Below are 21,875 nucleotides of genomic sequence, written 5' to 3' on the forward strand. Positions count from 1 at the left end.
TTCATTTGATAGTCCTCTGCTGCAACCCCATTGTAGAGTAGACTCTTTCTCCTTGGAGCCTCTGATGTGGGGGAAATATTATACAAGCTAAATGCAAAAAAAAACCAGAAGAAAAAAAAAAGCTGATGGAAGAACTTTGGAAGAGGAAGCTTCATCCAAGCCCACAAGCAATAGAACTTTCTATAATGTGCCCTGTCCTAAGACTGAGAGACCAAGTGTGAAGTTTAGGGTTTTAGTGACCTGGAGAACTTGAGAGTTTACATCCATGTGTGAGTGTTATTTTATCAGGTGGTCAGATGAACTGTCATCTTTAGAAAGTGAAATGCCCAAGGTTGAATGATTTGAAGGATAGGAAGATGGATTCGGTTGATAATAACACTGGGAGACCTTAAGATCCCTGATCCCAACTTGTAACTTGAAGAGGCCAACCTTCCCCCTGGCTAAGACAGGATGAGAATGTTGTAATCCAATGACCAGAATCATTGGATTGTGCCCACAATGTGAAACTAAAACAAGACTGGAGAAGTGACAGGGTTCATGGAGAGAAGCCTAGGCTGACTACAACTGTGGTTGGGATCTTGGCACATGGCTTTCCTGGAGATCCCAACTCTCATTCTTGGTGCAGTCAGCTTCCTTCTCTCCAGCACCCCTCTGCTGGGTGCATGATTCATCACCTAGAGTGTGCCATGCGTCATCAGCCTTTACTGAAAATCATATTCTGGCTTGTTCCCTCACTCCTCAACTTGCTATCCAGTCTTCTCTGCTAGGGATTATCACTAGCAATGGACAAACTAAAGGTTTTGGAGCCTACCTCCAGGTAGATGCACTATGACTAGCTTCATATGTGGATTCTCTCCATGGACCCCCACCATCTGTATGTCTCTTCCATCCTCCTTTCATCAGCCATAGCAAAGAACCATCCCCAAATCAAACTCTTTCCCCTCTCAAGTGTCATTCAGTCTCTCATATGTCAACGTGGGCATGGTATGTGAAGCAGGACCCTCGAGAAGGATTGTCACTTTTTGCTACTGCCCCACTGGTGTCCTCCCCATCCATTGCCCTCCCACCGTATTTTCCCTAACCCTTAGCCTATCACTGCAGAATCTGATATGACCCACCCTTATGGAGTCTGCATTTCAGAGGAGTTTGAAATAACCCTCTACAATCAACATGCTTCAAAAATATTTTGCCTTTGGCCTGGTAAGATGCCTCTTCAGCCACTGAGTTCACCAGTAACATGATCTGATAGTAACGGATCAGCTGTGCTAGAAATGAGTGTGTATGCTATGTAGAGGTCCAAGACTCCAGCAGAAGATGTTTTTCATTGACAGAGGGGTGACGGGGAAAACAAAAGTAAGAAAAAAGTTAACTTGTATTATGTATTTTTACTACACTTTTCTTAAAAATAGAGCAATGGGAAAACTGAAGGAGACTGACATTTTTCTCAACAGGAATCCATACTTAACAGTTCTGGCTTTCATTAAATTTTGCTCTTTGGTACCTGGGCCTTTTATTTAACATCTCTATTTGTTTTAACTCTCTTGGCAGATGTGTGAAAGGATTTTTGCTTGATCAAACACTAAATATTTTTCTTGGTTCCTGTTTTTCTTTCAAATAGGTTTTTTTTTCTTTTGGTATTTGCATAAAATGAAAATATCACCAAGAATTAAATCACTGTGGATCCATTATCTACTTTTCATATTTGTCCATTCCATTTTTGTGCCATTTCTGAAGCCAGAGCACTAAACTATGTTATTTCCTTATTGTTAAGCCTAAGTTCAGTGCATTTTCAATGGTGACCAATACTCCTGACTCATGAATAGTTCTTCAAACAAAGTCATTGCAGATGAACTAAATCACTATGGTTTATTCATCCAAATGAGATAACAACAACAAAAAGAGAATGGTATTGGTTTTCAAGGGTTATAGTTTCAATTGCATAAGGAGCAGGGTTTAACTTGCAGTGGTCACAGCACCTCTAGGGAACTGGATGGTTCACACAGAATGTCTTCCAGACATTCCCCCAACTGGAGTCCAGGTATACCTATGATGTGCAGAGTCACAACTGAAACCAAATCTAGATCAGACTTGTAAAGAGACAACTGTGGTCCTCAGACCACATGAGCCCTCTTCTTGCCTGAAAGCTATTCTTTCACTCAAGCAAGATGGACTCTGTAAAGGACCTGACATTTTTTGACACGTAAATACCAATGATTAAGAACAGCTTCAAGTGTTTTCTTTCCTAGGGAACTTTGCACATTAGAAGGGGTCAGAGGTCTAAAATAACAGTGGCATTTCAAGCAGTGACTACCACGGTTTAAAAGGGTTGGCGGAAGGGAAAGAACCTAGCAGACTTGAGTGAGGTTTCAGTCACTGTTCAGAGCCACTCGCAGTCACCTCCTGCACCTAGGGTGCTTCTGAATGAGGAAGCCCTCAGCACCAGCTGCCACAAGGAGAAAACTGATCTGTCACCTTCCCGTCAAATAGTTAGGATAGTGATCATAATGGCTATAAGGGCACAGGTTACTATGCACTGAGCACTCACTATGTTAAGCACACTTCATATCTTCTAAAGCATGACAGGGACCCATAAGAAATGAGGAATCCCAGACTTTAAAGAGATATCACAACCTCCTCACAGTCTTGTAAATGACAGAGCTGAGATTCTGCCAGGAACCCAAAGGCTTTACATTGCCCATCTCATTGTTAACTAGGTTATAATATGAACAGGAAAATCGGGGGTGAAAAGGAAAATCACAGGCAAGTAGTCCTCTGCCTGCCTCTAATACCAAAGTAACTGAAAACGGAATGGTGCAAGGTACACGGGCCACAGCTTTCGGAAAGTCAGTCTATCCTCTTGGGGCATGAGAGATCACTAATCCAAACAGGATTAGCCCAAAAGGAAAAGAGGAGAAAGAGTCACTTTGGGCCCTTTTAAAATATCAATATTCAGGCTAAAGAGTAGCAAGCAGGCTGGAAAGGGGACTGGAAAGCAGGCTCCCCTGCAGAATAGCTGGTTCAGCCTGGAGAAGGATCCTCATGGCCATCCAGAGGAAGTGGAGCTAGTTTTTGAGTGGACAAGACCAGATCAGTTGTGGGACTAAAGGAGTTCATAATGGTCCAAATATCCCCATGGTAGAATGAGACAGCCCCTGGAGGTGATGCCACTGATGTGAAAGTTGAAATATATATCCTCTAATGTTCCTTACTTTATCTTTGCATCTCTGCAGCCCTGTTCAGGTTATCTGCTAAGTAACACTCTGATATATGTTAAGAGGAGGTCAACAAGGCCCTACAAAAATGGGCATAAATATCACTAAAATCGTGTCCAAAATCAACTTATCCTCATAAGAGACAAGATGGCAAGTTCCTTCCTCACCAAATGCTAATGTTCCCTCTAGGAAAAAATATCTATGGAGGTCCATTCCTATCCTGTTGCTGCTACTACTGTTTAGTTATTCAGTCATGTCCGAGTCTTTTGCAACCCCATGGACTGTAGCCTGGCCAGGCTCCTCTGTCCATGGGATTTCCTAGGCAAGAATACTGGAGCAGGTTGCCATTTCCTCCCCCAGAGGATCTTCCTGACCCAGTGATCGAACCTGCATCTCCTGCATTGGCAGGCAAATTCTTTACCACTGAGCCACCTGGGAAGTCCCTGGTTTGAGTCTGGCCACTGACAAATGACCCTAACAGCGTGCTTTGTAATTTTCAAACAAATTTTGTTTCTTGAAGTTTCCAGATCACACCTTGAGCAGAGAAGCAATGTACTGGAGTGGAAAGGCCAGTAGATGAGATGAGGATTCACAATGCCTGGCTTCCTTTCCTCTGGTCTTTTCAACCTTGGACGAGAAAATTAACTACCTGAGCCTCATTTTCCTATCAAAGAAATGGGACATCTGGTGTCAAAATAGGCAGTGACTCTAGACTCTAAATGCACTCTGGAGTCACATAGGGAACTTTAAATAAAGTCACCAATGCCCAAGATGCATCTCCAAATCCAGTTTGTCTGAGTGCATGCATGGCTGTTGTTCTTTTATTATTGTTTTGTTTTGAACCTTCAGGTGATTAAAATGTGCAGCCAAGATTGAGCACTACTATGATCAAGCCATCATAGGGATAAAGAAAATGCTCATGAAAACTTAAAATTTCAAAGTACTAATTAGGGTTATCTATAATTGGCCAGACCAACACCAGAACCCTGGTTACCTGATGGCAACCAAATCTCCATGGCCCCAGGAGAGAAAATACCATTACATTAATCTGATACGAGGGAAGGCTAGGATACAGAGCCCAACTTGGGCTCTAAATGTTCCTTTACCCTTTAGGCATGTTTGTAATATTAATAATAACATTCTGCTGGGGGGTGTGTGGAGAAAGAGACATTAGAGATAAGATATAATCATCAGAGGGGCATCCTCAGGAAAGGGGGGGAGAAAACAACAAGTCTGTCAGATGAGTCAGCTTTCAACACAGCCAGTTATTTTCCAAACTGGAAAACTACTTGGCTGTTTCCATTTTAGAACCAAATCCCACCACCTGCATTTTGAACATCATCCACCAGAAATCACAGCCTATCAGCCTCATCTTTAACAGGCACTCTGGGTCCTGTTGGGGACAACTCTAACTTCTTCTTCAATGGTATGCTCACCATTTTTATAGCACTACATACAGGGGAGGAGGGAACCAGCCTTTGCTCAGCACTGACTGCATACCAAGTAGGATTTTAGAGCTTCACAAACATCTCATTGAGTCCTCAGAACTATTCCAGGAGGTGGGAATCTATCACCCCTCTTTTCCACAGGACGAAATGGAAGTTCAGAGTGGTTCAGAAACCAAGGCCCTGAAGCCCATCAATGACTTCACCAAGATTCTAATTCCAGGTTGTCTCTCTCCAAAGTCACTGCCCTTCCCCTTTCATTGATCGTCTCCTAAGGAGATTTCACCATGCTAAGGAAAAGCATGTGACTAAGATAGAAAATATACAAACTCTATTGCCTCCATCATAGCCAATTTGCAGTGCTATCTTGGGTAATTCATTTCCCTATTCTGAGCCTCAGTGACCTTGTTTGTGAAATAAGAGAAGGGAGATTAATCTAATTGATCTCAAACATCCTTGGTTGTAGCCTTATGTCAGTGGTTCTCAACCAGATGTGATTTTGTGCCCCTGGGACACTTGGCAAAGTCTGGAGATATTTTTTGTTACCATAACTGGGGGTAGAGGCTGCTACTGCAGTTTAGTAGGTAGAGGCCCAGGGATGCTGCTAAACATTCGACAACACACAGGGCAGTCTCCCACAACAAAGAATTATCCAGCCCACGATATCAATAGCATAGAGGCTAAGAAGCTCTGTCTCCACAATTATAGCATCTCAATATTTGGAATATGGATGAACGCAAGACAAGCCTGAATAGTAAAAGGGCAAGGATTCTGAGTCAGGTGAACCATCAGAGAGGATAAATAGTCACAGGAATTTAGACAAGGAAGAAACTGAGTTTAGAGAAGTAGGTTGAGGCCAGAAAAGTTTGGCCAACAGCATAAACGTAGAGCGTGCATGGAAGCCAAGGCTGGGGTCCATGAGGCATCCAGACAGAACTGACAGCTGTGATGGAGGAGAAAGCAGAGGCCTCTGCTTGCCTTAGTGGCTCACACTCTGCCCAGTCACATTTTGCAAGTGACTCTGCATCCAGAGCTAGAGAAACCTAACAGTGAGACCTACCCACTCCCAAAAAACCTAGTAAGCTTCATTTCTAATCCCAGAATATACATTCTTCCTTCTTAAAAAAGTAGACAACAAGCACCCATATCCACAGGCAGATGCCATAGGGAATATGGAGGCAAAAAAGAGATAGTCCTTGGAGAGAGTCAGGAAGGAAAAATAAGACTTGTAAACACAATTATGTATAACATGAGGTTGAAGGTAGATTTAAAAAAAAAAAAAAAGGCAGTTCCTGGATCCAGCCTTCCACAGGCTACTCATCACCTTGTGTCCAGCTTCTAAAAATGGACTCTGGGGACTTCCCTGATGGCGAAGTGGATAAGAATCTGTCTGTCAGTACAGGGGATACGAGCTCAATCCCTGGTCTGGGATGATCCCACATGCCATGCGCCTAAGCCCATGTACCACAACTTCTGAGCCCGTATGCTGCTAAACTGCTGAAGACTGGGCACCTAGAGCCTGCGGTGTGCAACAAGCAAAGAGTAGCCCCCGCTTGCCCACAACTAGAGAAAGCCCATGCAAAGCAAGGAAAACCCAGCACAGCCAAAATAAATAAACAAAATTAAAAAATAAAAAAGGCACTCTGAAATCTACCCCTCCGGTCTAGATGATGCCTTCACAAGACCAGGGACCTTGTCTGCTTCAGCATAATGGCCAGAATGTCATAGATCCTCAATCAACATTTGCTGATGACTTGATGAATGGGAGAGGTAGAGCTGAAATGCCCTTTGGTGTACAGAAGAGGCAGAGATCATTTCTGACTGGGGAAATAATCAGAGGAGGAGATGACATGTGTGTGTTGCCTTGAGGGTCTATAGACATCACACAGCCAAGAGAAACTCAGCTACCTAGAATTCCCATAATTCCTATAACACAGGAACAAATCATAGGAAGCCATCTGTCCTCATAACAGTTCTAGTTAAAAAAAAAAAAAAAAACCCAGAAGGACACTACTGGGAGGAGACAGACCCACCACCTATGGGTGGCATTTGCTTGACTACGCAATTAGCCACTAGAGGAGGAGCCAGTGAGTTTAGGGGAACCAAGAGGGATTGTACCACGAAAGACACAAAGAAGGATTCTGACCCCTGTCTATACTCAGTAAAAGGGAACCATGGTGAATTCATAAATCGAGTCATGACCACAAGATGAGGAAGGACGGCTGCTTTGCAACACAGTCACCACTCCTGCTACAGCAAAATCTCCTCAGTTCCTGAAGGATTGTAGGGGTTTTGGCCCATCAGAAATGTTGCCAATAGTATCTTATATGCACCACGTGGCAGGGGACCCTTGGATATATTTAGATAAGGATTCTGTATGTGTGTGTTTGAACTATTGTCACAGTAAGGCTGCTGCTACCAACAAAGAAAGCAAGACACAAAGTCAACCCATAAACACCAAGATACACGAACCATGTGGTACAATAATCAGTGGTGATTTGTTGAACATCTGCTCTGAGCTGGGCATTTCACATATACTGTCTGATCTCATGCTCACATATCCTTGGGGAGACAGACTTGCATTTCCATTGGATGAGTGTTTTACATCAATGAATGTGAATCAAAACAGTTAGTTCTTAAGGGTTAGTAGGGACCTTAGAAATCATCTAATCATTATTTTATACAACTATATTTTATATAAAAAAACTATATCTAAAAAAAAATGTAAACTTGAGGCCCCAGAGAGTAAGTGACTTGCCCAGGGTCATGTAAGTTCCCAGCTAAACCAAGACTAGCCAGAACCTAGCTGTTCTGGCTCCAAGTCCAGGGCACTCTTCATGCAGCAAAGAGATCTTCTTACACTCAAACAACGCAACAAATCAATGTCTGGCCTTTTTTTCTAGCTTTTGCCTGGAGAATTCCATGGACAGAGGAGACCGACAGAGGAGCCTGGTGGGCTACAGTTCATGTGGTTGCACCGAGTCAGACATGACTCTATGTGACCCCATGACTGAGCAACTAACACACATACACACACATAGGCAGGGCTAGTTGAGCGTGTCTGGATAAACCATGATCTGAGAAAGGTGGGGTTTTGTTTTGTTTTGGTTTGTTGTTTTGTTTTTCATTTTTTGGTTTTGGTTTGAGGCAGCTAAAACTAAGACTAGTCTCAAATCTAAATAAAGCAGGCAAATGCGTAGATGGTGGGACTCCAGGATTGTGATACAAATTTCCCCCAAATGTTTCCTTGGTGTTCACTGTGTTCCCCAGATTCCTTATCCAGGATAAAGCCTTTTATTCCACAAAGTTAAGTTTCTTTGTATGTGCTCTTGGCAAACAAAAATATCTGGCAAATTCAAACTGTGTTTCAATGCCTATTACAAGGTGTTTTCTTGATGGTAGCGTTTGATAGGAATGGTAAAGAGACACCTGAAGAATAGGATAAGCATACGGAGGAGAGCAAAGAATTAAGAATGGAAAATTAAAGGTTACTGAAGGCAATGCTGTATTTTTACATTTAGGAAGCCCTTGTTTTAATGTAGTTACCTTAAAAAGTAGGCATGAAGAGATAGCAGAAATTGATTATTCAGCAGACAAGCATGAGGCTGGATGTATATGGAGTTTGAAGTGGAAAATTAAACAGTTATCCCAAACAATTCTGGGAGGAAAAGAATGATTTTTTAAGACTTCATTATCTAGATTAAAAAATAAAATAAAACACCTCATTAGCTTTTTTTTCATCTTGCCTTGAAACTATGATCATTAAAAAAATCATTTTGGTTTTTCTTTCCAAAAACTGGCTTGTGAGCTAGAGGTTCTGTCTTTATACACAAACTCACTTAGGAAGAAAAAAAACTTAATTTGACTGAGTCATTAGCCTAATGAACTGCTTAGAAACCATTTAGTGATGATATAAAAACTAAGTTCTCAGCTACTACAGGAAAACCACTAAAAAGAGATGAGTGCAATGCTGAGAGTAAACACCTGTGGGTTTCGCCACCTGGCAGCCCTTCCTTGGGGGTACTACCACCATCACTCTGTCATCATGTGGTCCAGGTGGTGCTGAAGTACCCTGCCCCTCCCCACATCCCTGCCAGGCAATTATAGTCCCTTTTTGCCCCGGCCACAATGATTGGGTGAGATGTGATCTCGTGACCCAAATTCAGTTAATTAGAACTCTTCCCTGGGACATTTTTAATCTGAAGTTTGAATGACAAGGTGGGGGGGGGGGTCTTCCATTTTGAGTTCAAGCTAAAATTATCCAAGGGCTATCTTCTGAATCATAGAGTTCCAGACTCCTCTGCAGTAGAGGAGAACAAAGACAACTCAGCCCAGCCAAGATGCAGGCTGGAGGGAAAGAGTGCTAATGTCCTCTGAGCCCCTGAAACCAGGTGTTCCTGAGACTAGCCCTTACCTGGACTTCTCAGTGGTGGGAGATCATTGCTGGTCTCTTGCCTAAGCTATTTTGAGTTATATTTCCATCTCTGACAACAAGAGGAATTCTGATTCTTCAATCAGTGACCAAGTAAGAACCGTATAATAACTAATTAGAAAAAAAGAATGTCAGTAACTGAGCTCGAACCAATTGCTCTGTGGTAGCAACTGGTTTCAAATTGGTTTGACCATGTTCAAATTTTTCCTGCCCAAACCATTTTGCAGGCACCAGTATCACCATCCTGGCTTCTGTCTGCCTCCATTTTCTTCCGTGCTATCAGGGAAAAGAAAACCTTCCTGCTAACCTGTCTTCTGGGGGATGCTGTGATGGTGAACTCACAAATAAGGGAAAAGTTCTCTGAAAAGACTTGGTGTTAAGGCAGCAATAAGGCTTCGAATGGGTTCCTTTCTGTCCATAAAAATCTATCTTCTTCATCTTTTCAGGAGTCTATTAGCGGAGGGTCTCTCTCTTCTTTCTCTCCCTCTACACCTCTGTCTCCATCTGTATCTCCCATCGAATCGCTTCAGGGATTTCTTGTTCAAGTTTATTTCTGTTCTGCAGCAGAGATCGGACACTTAAAATAGGCCACCAACTTTGCCTTAAATGTGCTGCCTTTGATGCAAGCACACCAAATGCATAAATTCTGTATGGATTTGAGGGAGACTGCATAGATAACTGAGAGTCTAGAAAGAAAGGAAAATGATGGAGGCAAACTGTACTGATTGACCAGCCAGCAAGGACAAGCAGCTGTGGCGTGCTTTTGGAAGTCCCTGAAAAATCTGTTCTCACCCTATTGATTCACACACACAAAATTCCACTCACTCAATTTGATTCTTTTCCTTCAAGTGACAGTTGTTCTGGGATAACAATATTTCACATTGCCACAGAATTCTGTAGCTACAAAGCTCCTTCATAAGTATGGTCTGTCTTGATCCATAGCACTGTCCTGAATGACGGGCAGAGTAGAGATGGGCACATCTGCCAGGCAATTATAGTCCCTTTTTGCCCCGGCCACAATGATTGGGTGAGATGTGATCTCGTGACCCAAATTCAGTTAATTAGAACTGAAAACAGAGTAGAGATGGGCATATCTGCTTTATCAATTAAAAGCCAAGGCTTAGGAAGGTCAAGAGATGCACCCAAATTCACAGAAGCAAAACTGGGTTAGCTGGGACTGGCATATGAACCTCTGATTCATGATCTCTTCACTTTGTCTGAGGATGACTCCAGACAGCTGCTGCTGATGGATACCCACATTTCTTTCTAAAGACTTTTGTTGATATGGACTATCTTTAAAGTCTTAATTGAACTTATTACAAAATTGCTTCTGTTTCGTAACCGGAAGGGATTGAACCCACACTCCCTGCATTAGAAGGCAAAGTCTTAATCACTGGACTGAAAGGGAAGTCCCAGAATACCCCTTCTGTGGAGGGAAAAAGCAAAAGTATACATCAACTAACTTGAGGATGTGTTTGGCCCAGGACTGGCCCTATGAACAAAAGAATGAAAAGAAGAAAACTGACACTGTTTTACAGGCAGAGTCACACCAAAGGGTGACAGGTGTCTTTGTTGCCTTCTAGAAATTTAAGGAGATGGCAAAGATTCTGCTCATCCTCCAGATGGTTGCAATGAATGCCTTCTAAGGAGTGAACCAGGAGCCTTTTGAATTCCTTCCTCTCTGGGACAAGCAAACAGATGGTGCTGCCCTTTTCCCTAATAGCATAGGCCCTCTCCTCTAAATAGTGACAAAATTATTTAAAGAATATAGATTAGAAGAGTATCAGATTAGTCAGCTTCTCAGTCACATAACTTTCTAGAAGCCAGCCACTGTCTGATAGCATTACATACATTCTCTCTTTCAATGCCCAAGAAAGCGGTCAGAGAAGCAGGCATCATCTGTTTTCACTTGCCCAACATCACAGAACTGCCAGTTGGTGGAGCCAGGTTTGCATTTCAGAGTTGTCTGGCTCCAAACTTGCCTTTATCCCAGCCTAGCAGAAAGAGAAATGCTCAATCTTCATTAAGAACCCAGAATTATGGCTTTGTAAACTGGCTCATGGTTACTTTTTTGGAGATGGGGATTTACAATGAAAATCAATTCTCTACCATGCCCTCTTTCCTTCTGTACCCACTAAAGAAAGGGTTGCTGCAAGGCCACACATATGGCCTCATTATAGCTTCAAAATAACCCTGTGAGGAGCACAGAGCAGGCACTCAGATCCCCACTTTCAGTTCAGTTCAGTTCAGTCGCTCAGTCGTGTCCGACTCTCTGCGACTCCATGAATTGCAGCACGCCAGGCCTCCCTGTCCATCATCAACTCCCGGAGTCTACCCAAACCCACGTCCATCGAGTCAGTGATGCCATCCAACCATCTCATCCTCTGTCGCCCCTTCTCCTCCTGCCCCTAATCCTACCCAGCATTAGGGTCTTTTCCAATGAGTCAACCCTTCACATGAGGTGGCCAAAGTATTGGAGTTTCAGCTTCAACATCAGTCCTTCCAATGAACAGCCAGGATTGATCTCCTTTAGGATGGATTGACTGGATCTCCTTGCAGTCCAAGGGACTCTCAAGAGTTTTCTCCAACACCACAGTTCAAAAGCATCAATTCTGCGGTGCTCAGCTTTCTTCACCGTCCAACTCTCACATCCATACATGACCAATGGAAAAACCATAGCCTTGACTAGATGGACTTTTGTTGGCAAAGTAATGTCTCTGCTTTTAAATATGCTATCTAGGTTACAGATGAGCAAACAGAGGCTCGGAGGCATTCAATGGGTTGCCCAAGATCAAACCAGGACATTTAACTGGAAATCTTCCCAATCCCCTACCTCACCAAGCCTAGTACATATTTGGTACCCAATGAATTAGTGAATTAATAATGGATGACTCAGTTCAAGGACCGCGTCTCAGAAGGATTGTGCTTTCAAATTCTCAACATGCAGTTCTGCCTGTTTCCTTGCCATGGAAAACCAAGACTCATGAAATGGTCAAATCTGTGGAAGCTCTTCCTCCAGCGGACCCTTGAGGCAGGGATCAGCAGTTTACTTCCTTTCGACTTGGCATTCCCTGCCTCCACAGAGAGGCATCAGCCCTCCCATGGGCTCAGTTCCATTTGCTCTTTTCTCATCTGTCTGACCACTTGCCCCTTTCCACTGGCTGGCACCCTGCCAACATCCACACTTCTCATCGACCCCCGCCTTGGCATCGGCACTCTGAGCCATCTCTGCCCATCCCTCTCCCAGACCAGCACAGCAAGACCAAAGTGGCAAGAAGCAAATGTGGAATTCAAGTCAGAAGGCTGCTGCAGGCAGACCAGACTGGCCGCCTCAATCCTGCAGAAATGACATTCCAACTGTGCTAATCTTATTACGAAGGTGCAGCCATGCCTGTGCCAGGGAGGGGAAGGTGAAAGAGATCATGGATGTCTAGGACTCATAGGATTATCATTTTCTACCTGTTGAGTTAATCATATGCAATTTTCCAGATCCCTGGACTCTCACAATTATGCCAGATAGAGAGCTGGGCAGGATGGTCACAATCTTACACATGCCTATTGCATGCCTACGTTCAGGGTTATGGAAACTCACCACTTCCTCCAAGTAGCTGTGTCCACCCTTAGCCTGCTCTTTTAAAATGCAGTATATGAACCAGAGACAGGTCCCTTGGCACTGGTTCCTGGTTTGCCCTCCCAAGTGTCCTCATTCTTCCCAGAGATCAGAAAGTAATTCTCACCTCCTCTTATCCTGTGCCCATTAAGGTAAACATAGCTATGGTCTCTATAATATCAATATATCATGTAATATGGTTTCCTTACTTTCAAGGGTCATGTGAAGGATCAACAAAAGCTATATATGTGTCCATACATATTTATTTGCATGCATTTTGTAAACTTCCTTGAGCTACACCAGTTGTAAGGGAGCATCACTAATACTATTGTTACTATCACTTTCATGGTTTGTATCTCTCCCCTGCATTCTAGTGATGCTCTAGCTCATATCTCTACCCCTAAATTGTAAACAGCTCAACATCACCCACTCCCTCAGCCTCAGGATGAAAAGGAAGATGTGTGCGTGCTAAGTCCTTCAGGTGTGTCCAACTCTTTGCGACCCCATGACTGGAACCCACCAGGCTCCTCTGTCCATGGGATTCTCCAGGCAAGAATACTGGAGTGGGTTGCTATGCTAATATCTCAGATTTCACGAGCATGGTGTTAAACAAACATTTTGCATCATTAGCCACTTAGTCCTCACAAGAACTTGGCCTATAAGAGACTGAGAGTGTCCTATTATAAATGAGGAAACTGAAGTCAAGAGAAAGTAAGTCATTTGCCCAAGATTGAAAGTTATAAAAGGCAGAATCAAAATTAGGGCCCATGTCTGTAATCTCAGAGCCTGACCATCTAACCATGAGACTAGTAGGTTTCAGAAGTTGTTCAGTGTCAAAAGCCATGGTTCTGTTCTGTTCATTCATTAGGAGTTGAGGACTTTGAAAAAGAGTTCCTATCCCCAAAAGGAAGTGCTTTGGGCAACAGAGCAGAAGGGAAGCAGGTAGTCCAGGGGTACCTTTGTCACTGTCATCCTTGGTGGCTGGAGTTTAGCCTAGACACAGAGGCTGAGGAAGCCCCACCTCTGCTTGTGGCCCAGATGATTTTCGGAGGGAGGAAAAATTGATCATCAGTGAAAGTACCAAGGCCTGGCCTCCACTCTGCAGAGATCCATCTCTTCTCCAGGGCCATCGAAGGAGTAAATTCTGAGGAGGAGGAGTCCACAAAAATCTCAAAATCATAGAACATAAGCCGTAGAAGGGTTCTTCATGCTTGAGGATGAGCCGAGAGCATGATGGCATGGTAGCTAAGAGTCAGGAATACAGCGTCTTGTGCTCAAATTCTGGCAGCAGGATAACATCGGGCAGCTGGTTAACCTCTGCAAGCTTCTATGTTCTCATCTCTAAAATGGGGATTAAGATGCCTTCACAAGGCTTCACTAAACCACCTCAAGCATGTTCAGCACATTGCACAGTACCAGGCACACTCTAGTCCTCACATATATGTTAGTGATGACGACCACAGAGAAAGAGTTAAGCATCTTCTATGCAACTTCTGGTTCTCTAAATGCCATTTTCATTTTGAATTAGAGAAAGAAGAAACGTTTCCCAAAACTTGTCGTCATTTTGCTTTTCCTCAATTGGCTCTCGTGCAAAAAAAAAGAAAAAAATAAATGAGACAAAAATGCCTCTCAGCTCATTTTGTCCAAATCTCTGTTTCACAAATAAGGAACTGAGTCCCGTCAGAGGAACAGCACCCCTCCAGTTATCACAGAGCAAGTGAGTAGCAGAGTGTAGAACTCCCATAGTCTCCCCAGCACTGCTCTCCAAGGCCCAAGATCCTTGAGGGGAATCAGGAGAGGAAAGGAAGGTGGGAAACCTGTGACCTTCGAGGCCACTGGACATGATGACCCGGGCTGCTTCTGCATCTGACAGAGCACCCCAAAGAAGCCCCAGGTATATAGATAGTGGGGTCCAGGTGCTGAAACTGTTCTCCCTCCTCCTGGGCCACTCAGACTGGCATCAGGTTAGCATCAAATCCTCAACTGGTGTCAATAATCTGTGCTTAGAATCAAAACCTGAAATGAGTGATTTTGCGGCAAAGCCAGGAATAAAATCCAAATCTCCTAAATATTTCACTCAAGGACTTCCCTGGTGGTCCAGTGCTTAAGAGTCCATGCTGCCAATGCAGGGGGTATGGGTTTGATCCCTGGGTGGAGAAGTTCCACATGCTGCATGAGGCGGCCAAAAAAAAAGAAGATATTTGGCTCAAGAAATTGACCAACCTAGATTGCTGCCCTGTTTTGATTTTTTATAAGACTATTTTTAGAGCAACTTTAGACTCATAGCAAAATTGAGAACAATGTACAGAAATTCTCATATACTCCTTGCCCTCATATCAGCATAAAGTGAGTGAAAGTTGCTCAGTCATGTCCAAGTCTTTGCAACCCCATGGACTACACAGTCCATGGAATTCTCCAGGCTAGAATACTGGAGTGGGTAGCCGTTCCCTTCTCCAGGGGATCTTCCCAACCCAGGGATCAAACCCAGGTCTCCCACATTGCAGGTGGATTCTTTACCAGCTAAGCCACCTGCCCCACTATCAACACCCCTCACAAGAGGGGTACATTTGTTATAATCAATGAACCTATGATGAAACATCACCGTCACCCCAAGCCCATAGTTTCCATTAGGGTTCACTGTTAGTGCTGTACATTGTAGGGGTTTGCATAAATGTATGATCACACGTATTCACCATTATAGTGTCAGGCAGAGATTCATTGCCCTAAAAATCCTCTGTGTTCTGCATATTCATTCTTTCCTCCTCCTCGCCTTTGACAACCGCTCATTTTCTTACTGTCTCTACAGTTTTACTTTTTCCAGAACACCATACAGTTGTAATCCTATAGTGCATAGCCTTTTCAGAATGACTCTGGCTGCTCTGGTTTCACTGCTGTGTAACAAGCTGCACCAAATGTAGTCACTTCCAACAATCATATTCTGTGGGTCAGAGATTTGAACAGGGCACAGCTCTTCTCTGATCCGTGATATCTGGAGCCTCAGGTAGGAAGACTCAAAGGCTAAGCCTAGGTCACCACCGGGGGCTGGAACCATCTGGAGGTTCCCTTAGCTTCATGTCTGGCACCCGCACTGGGATGACTGGAAGACTAGGTCTTTCAGTCACTCACAGGGTTTACATGTGGCCTTTCCACATGGCTTGTGCTTCCTCACAGTGTGGCGGTTCCCAGGTAGTCACGAGGTTCAGGCTCCAAGTATGAGTGTGATGGTGAACAAGGCATTTCCCTTTATATTCCTCCCTCAAAATCATGTGGAATCACTTCCATTATACTCTATTAATCAAAGCAATCACAATCTCACCCAGAGTCCAAGGGAAGAGATGAAGCTGCTTCATCTCAATGGAGGGAGTGTCAAAGAATCTCACCAGCCTGAAAATGGCCTTAAGCTTCTTGGGGTCAGGGCCATACTTTACACTTCCCTTCTCAACTCTAAGCCTGAAGCAGCACTTAGAGTTTCATTTATGATTAAATGACACTAACATTTTAATCTGAGCCCCCACCCAACACTGCAGCCTCTTGGCAGGGCTCTGGTCAGGGTTGGCTCTTAGTTCTATACTATCCTTCTTTCTTCCCTTTTTTGCCCCACTTTCTTTACCTGCTCCATTGCTAAAGCCTGTCACAGTTCTACTTCAAAATATACCAAAAGTTCTAACCTCCACTGATGACATCAGAGCACAACTCTCTGGCTAAAAATCTTTCACCAACACTTAAGGCTCTTAGACCCACAGAATGGTTAGTCTGCAGGCCCTGCCCCATGCCTACCCCTCTGACCTCACTCATCTTGTTCCCCAGCCCATTCACTGTGCCCCAGCCTCCAATGCATTAAGTCACTCCCACCTCTAGACTTTCATATTTGACCACCTCCCAGAATGCAACTTCCTGCAGCTCTTTGCACACCTGCTCATGATGCTCTTCAGACATCAGCTTGAATTTCTCCTAAGAATGGCTACCTGAGCACCCTCTCTCCTAACACCTATGATCCCAACATACCAGTTATTCTAACTTGTGATGTTTTACATATTCTTCTTTGTCTTCTGTCTTGTTTCTGGCAGCTGCAGGGGCCCGGTCACTAGTGTTCACTGCTCTGCCCTCTGCAACCAGAATCTTCTCTGCCCCTGCAATATGTGCTCAATAAGTATCTATGAAATGAATGAGCCAGATGCAATGTTGCATGACTTCTGGGAACAGAAGAAATTAAGCCCGTAACTTTATTTACTCTTAAAAGGCAAATTACAGTGATTCCCTACCCTTGCTGGTGATCTGGTCGACACTTTATAAGATAAAACAGAAAGAACTGGTGAATATTAGTGCTTTGGCAGGGTCCTCAGAGATCATTTAATTTCTCACTTTGGAAATGAGAAAACTGGAACCCAGAGAGGACACAGAATTTTGCCAAAGACCATATGCATTTCTTCATAGTACGATATTTCTTGGTGTTTAATTTCTTTAATTAAATAAGCCATTGTCCACTGAAAAAATGAAAACTATATAGAAATATGTCTCTTAAAGACTGGCGCTCCTGCATTTCCACTCTCTTCTCTAGGACAGACTGCTATTTCTGCTTTGAAGAGAATTCTCCCAGAACTCTTTGCATGTACTTATAAATAAACATATGTGCATATTGATACATCTATAGCTTCAACCATAACATTTGCCTATCTTGAAAATAAGCTTAGACTTATTAAAAAAAAAAAAACAACTTCTTTATGAATGTACTTTTTAAAATACCAGCAACCCCAGAAGTTTCAAGGAAAAGGATTCCATTCTATGCTCCTCAGTGACAGGGAAGCCCTCCAGGCAGGCGTCTGGCTGAAAGGGCTCTGGGACATTGACCACACGGGAGTCAGGGAACAGATGATCTCTGCTCTCTTCGACTACTCAGGTCTGGCTGATCTAGGTGGTAAGTGAAATTCTAAACTTTCCTGGTCACTAAGCACTGATTGATTTATAGGAAGTGATTCAATACCTCAAAAACCTAGTATACCTTTGACTGTAGGAGTCAAAACTAGAAGAAGGAGGGGAAAAAAACTGTTACAAAAGGAAGGTAGTGGAGGGGAGCCAGAAAAAAGGGAGGGAGAAGAGTTTACCAACTAAGAAGAGAAAGCTGGAGCCAGGCTGGGCTCAAACCTTGAGGCCTCATTGAGCCTCAGCTTCCCCATCTGCATGGTGGGGATAACAACAGTTCTAGCATGTCCTAACTAATATAACCCCAAAACTCAAATCCAGCTTTTTTTTAGAAAATGCAATAGAAAAGATCAGTCTAGCATTTTTTTAAAGTCCCTGAAGCTGAATAGTCTATGCAAGCTCACAGTTATCTTTTAAAAATATATAGGACAAACACATTTAAATAAAGACTCAGCTTATCCATCAAAATGTGAACTGCTGATAAAAGAGAAACAGAACTTTGGACCTAGATGTGGTCCCTCTGTACGTATCTGACAATCCATTTTTTTGTCTTCTCTTTGATACTTGCAAGAAGTTTCTTATTTATGATTCACGAAAGCTGCTCCTAAAGAGGAAAAATGAATCCATGACCCCATTTAGGTCAGAAGTGATCTATCCCTTTCCTGACCCCCAATACTACTGTACCATGCATATGGAATCCTTCTATTTTACAGTGCTGTGCTGTGCTTAGTCGCTCAGTCATGTCCAACTCTTTGCGACCCCATGGACTGTAGCCCACCAGGCTCCTCTGTCCATGGGAATTCTCCAGGCAAGAATACTAGAGTGGGTTGCCATGCCCTCTTCCTGTTTTACAGTAAAATCTAGCTATTTTGTGTCCATCTTATCTCCTTAATGAATGTTCATCTGGGATGTCAAGCACTGTCTGCCTCACTACTACTAAACTATTGTCCCATCCGCAATCTCTGCTGCCCAAGAAGCTGAACTTAATGTAAGTAAACCCAATCCTTAGGCTAGCTGGCAACCTCCCGTAGCCTGGCATCAAGAGAGGGACTGGACCAATCTATGTCTATCTCTAAGGAAGGAATAAAAGAGGGTATAAGAAAAGTGAGAGAATTGCTGGTAGAGGAAGACCATGAAAGGAGACATCAGAGCTGAGTCAAGACCATGACAAGGCCAAGCAGGTGCAAGATAAATTTATGGAAGAATTAAAAGAGCTCAGAGGGTGAGGAGGGGCTGCTCTTGGTAGAGACAAGAATGAAGTAGTTTCACAGAAGGATGCAAAGCCATACATGCAGGGAATAAACATGAGAACACAACTGACTAAGAGGTCTGGTCTTAGGCCCATCCACATCCCCACTTTAAACGAAAGTACCTGTGCCTCCTCCCAGGAAAGCCTACCCAGCACTGATACAACTTGAAGGGTTTGTTTGCAACCAAGCTACCTCCCTGGATTAACTTCCTGGTTCATTTTGACTGGCCCCAGTATCCAGAAAAATGACTAGCCCCTGTATTGCAGCACAACTGTCTTTCAAATGAAAGAGGTTTCCTTTGATATTCATGCATTCATTTGCTTATTTATTCAACAAATAATCAAATTTTACTACACACTATGTACCAACTGGAAATATAGCTGTGAATAAAAAAAAAACCAAGGTCTCTACTCACATATTCGTACATTCTGATAAGGAGCAGAACATTAAAAAGCAAGTTAATAAGCAAACAAAAATTATAAAAGGTACTCTAAAAGACACAATCACAGTGGTATGAGTGACCAGGAGGAGGGACTAGGAAGGATTTTCAGTAGGATTATTGGGGACCCCCTCTAAGATGATGCCTGAGCAGAGAGCTGACCAGTGTGAGGCACCCATATATGGGAAGAGATGGGGGAAGAGCCACACAGGCCAGAGGGCAAAGGGAAAATGTATTGGGTTTGTTTGGATTTTTCTGTGACATCTTATAGAAAAACCTGAACGAACTTTTGGTCAACCCAATAGTTCCTGAGGCTGGAGTGAGGCTGGAAACAGAAGTCTGGAGGGTAAGTAAAGGGGTAAATAAAACAAAGGTGATATCAAAGGGAGAGGACCTGGAAGGGAGATTGCCTAGGAAGAGGGCATGCAGGGGATCATTTTGAAGGCAGTATGGTAGAGTGAAAGGGAACTAAGAGGAAATCTATCTAGCAGTCCTTCCATTGATGGCTCCAATTCCCTACACGTGTATCAGGGGAGGGGTGATGTTCCACATGGACTCACCAGTACAGCTGGAGTCCATTCTCACGCGTCAGTGCACACATCATACCAGTCGTTAAGTATCATGGATATCACCCTTGCATCAGAGCCAACCATGTGATAAGCACAGAATTCTATATCAAGTGCAGGGGAAGAAGAAGAGAGTCATAATTAACATTCTTCATCCTCTGCAGTTCACAATCAAGTTAGGTAATAGAGATATACAGAAATAACTCAATTATGACACTTCAAAGTCTTTTTTGTATTAGCAACAGAGTTAAAGTGCTTTAAAAACAAGAGGAAGGAAACATGAAGAATTGGGAAAGGAATCTTGGCAGAGGCGAGACCTACCTAAATGGGTACTTGAAGCTGAGCTGGGATGATACAGGGAGGAAGGGTAGAACAAGCAGAGGGGAAAGCCTGAATGAAAACACAGGAGTTGGGACTTCCCTGGTGGTCCAGTGGTTGGGATTTCATGCTTTCACTGCAGGGGGCTCGGGTTCAATCCCTGGTCAGGGAACTAAGCTATTATATACTGTGTGGACAGAAAAGGAAGGAAGGAAATACAGGTGCTGAGTACCAGGGCACATATGAAGAGCTATGAAGGGATTGGCCCTGAAGGGGGTGCACAAGTGGCAAGAAACAGTGTACAAGGCTAGAAATACTAAACTGGGACAAGATCATGAGAGCCATAAATACCTGCCTCAGCCTCCACTTTCTTCTGTTGGCCACAGTGAACACGTGAGAAAGGATGTGGCACTGTGGACAATTATAGACTGCTCCTCACCACTTTCCCAGGGTCTGAGTTGGGAAAATCTTTTCATCTTAATCATAGTCCCCTCATCAGTAAAAATGACTAAACATCAAACGTCACTGGGCTGTTGAAGGTGAAGTGAAATAAGGAATGTCTATTGTACAGAAAATACTTACAAGTACTGGCACTTTTACTGTGATGAGAGATTTCTGGATGAGGGGAATGACCCAGATCTTGTTTTGGAAGTCACTAGCTGAGGTCAGAAGGAGGATGGATTGGAGGTAGGGGAGAGGCTGGCAGCAGAGAGAGACCATATTTAAATATTGATCTCCAGAGTTTGAAGGGAATCATAAATATCATCATAACCCTCTCATTTTACAGAGAAAGTTAACTTCAAAGAGAGGATGTTACTCACTAGAACCCAGTATCTTGACTTCCAACACGATGTTCTGTTTCTATTGTTTCCCTAACTTTTTCTTTACCCATTGGCCAGCCAAACACTCAGGTTCAAAGCAAAACAAAATTTACAACTCATACTGGTTTCCGGGACCTGACATCTGGAATTTAACCCTAAATAGAAAAAGATGCTATTTTGCTGGCTCAAGTAAGGATGACTGGCATTACAAGCCATCTTTACCCGCAAGCTAACATTTGCAGACCTCAAAGTTGATGATTCATTCATATCTGAACCTGAGTCTTAGGAGGGGCATTCTGGAGAATACCCCCTAGACCTGCAACAGCTCATCCCCCTCTTTGAGGCTAATCCTATGTGAATGCTTGAGCTAAGAAGACATCATTAAAAGTACATTAAGTTTAATTATGCCAGCAGCACCAGGCAGGGAGAGCCACTGCTGAATGTAGAATGCATAATTAGAAAAGACCTAATCCATTAGATTCTTATTTGTTAAGAAAATGTGTCTCATCTGTAAATGTCACCACAAGCAGTGGTTGGGAGGCTACCTCCCAGGTGAGGACATTTCCGTCACCCACGGGGCCTTCGGTGACACACACTGCCAGCATTTCACATATGGACACAATGATGCCACCCACTTCTACATGTGCGAGGTGAACGGGGACAGGCTTCCTTCTGTACTCTGTGTGGTATGACCAGAGTTCTGGGATAGAAGTCAAGGAACTTGGTCTCTGTCACTCTCTTAGTCACTTCCTAGCTATGTGATATTTGAGCAAGTTATTTAACCTCTGTGTACCTTGGTTTCCTCATCTATAAAGTAATTTAATGAGGATATGAGGAAAAGGGAACCCTCATGTACTTCTGG

The 21,875-nt window shown here is 43.4% G+C and overlaps 1 protein-coding gene across 2 annotated transcripts in view; it reads right to left on the bottom strand.

The window, feature by feature from the left end:
- Nucleotides 1-21,875, bottom strand: part of LOC145508725 (uncharacterized) — a 617,339-nt gene that overhangs the window by 469,451 nt on the left and 126,013 nt on the right. The gene's annotated exons all lie outside the window — the stretch shown is intronic.

This window comes from Giraffa tippelskirchi, chromosome 6 (assembly GCF_054371585.1).
Source record: "Giraffa tippelskirchi isolate mGirTip1 chromosome 6, T2T-mGirTip1v1.2.pri, whole genome shotgun sequence".
NCBI lineage: Eukaryota > Metazoa > Chordata > Mammalia > Artiodactyla > Giraffidae > Giraffa > Giraffa tippelskirchi.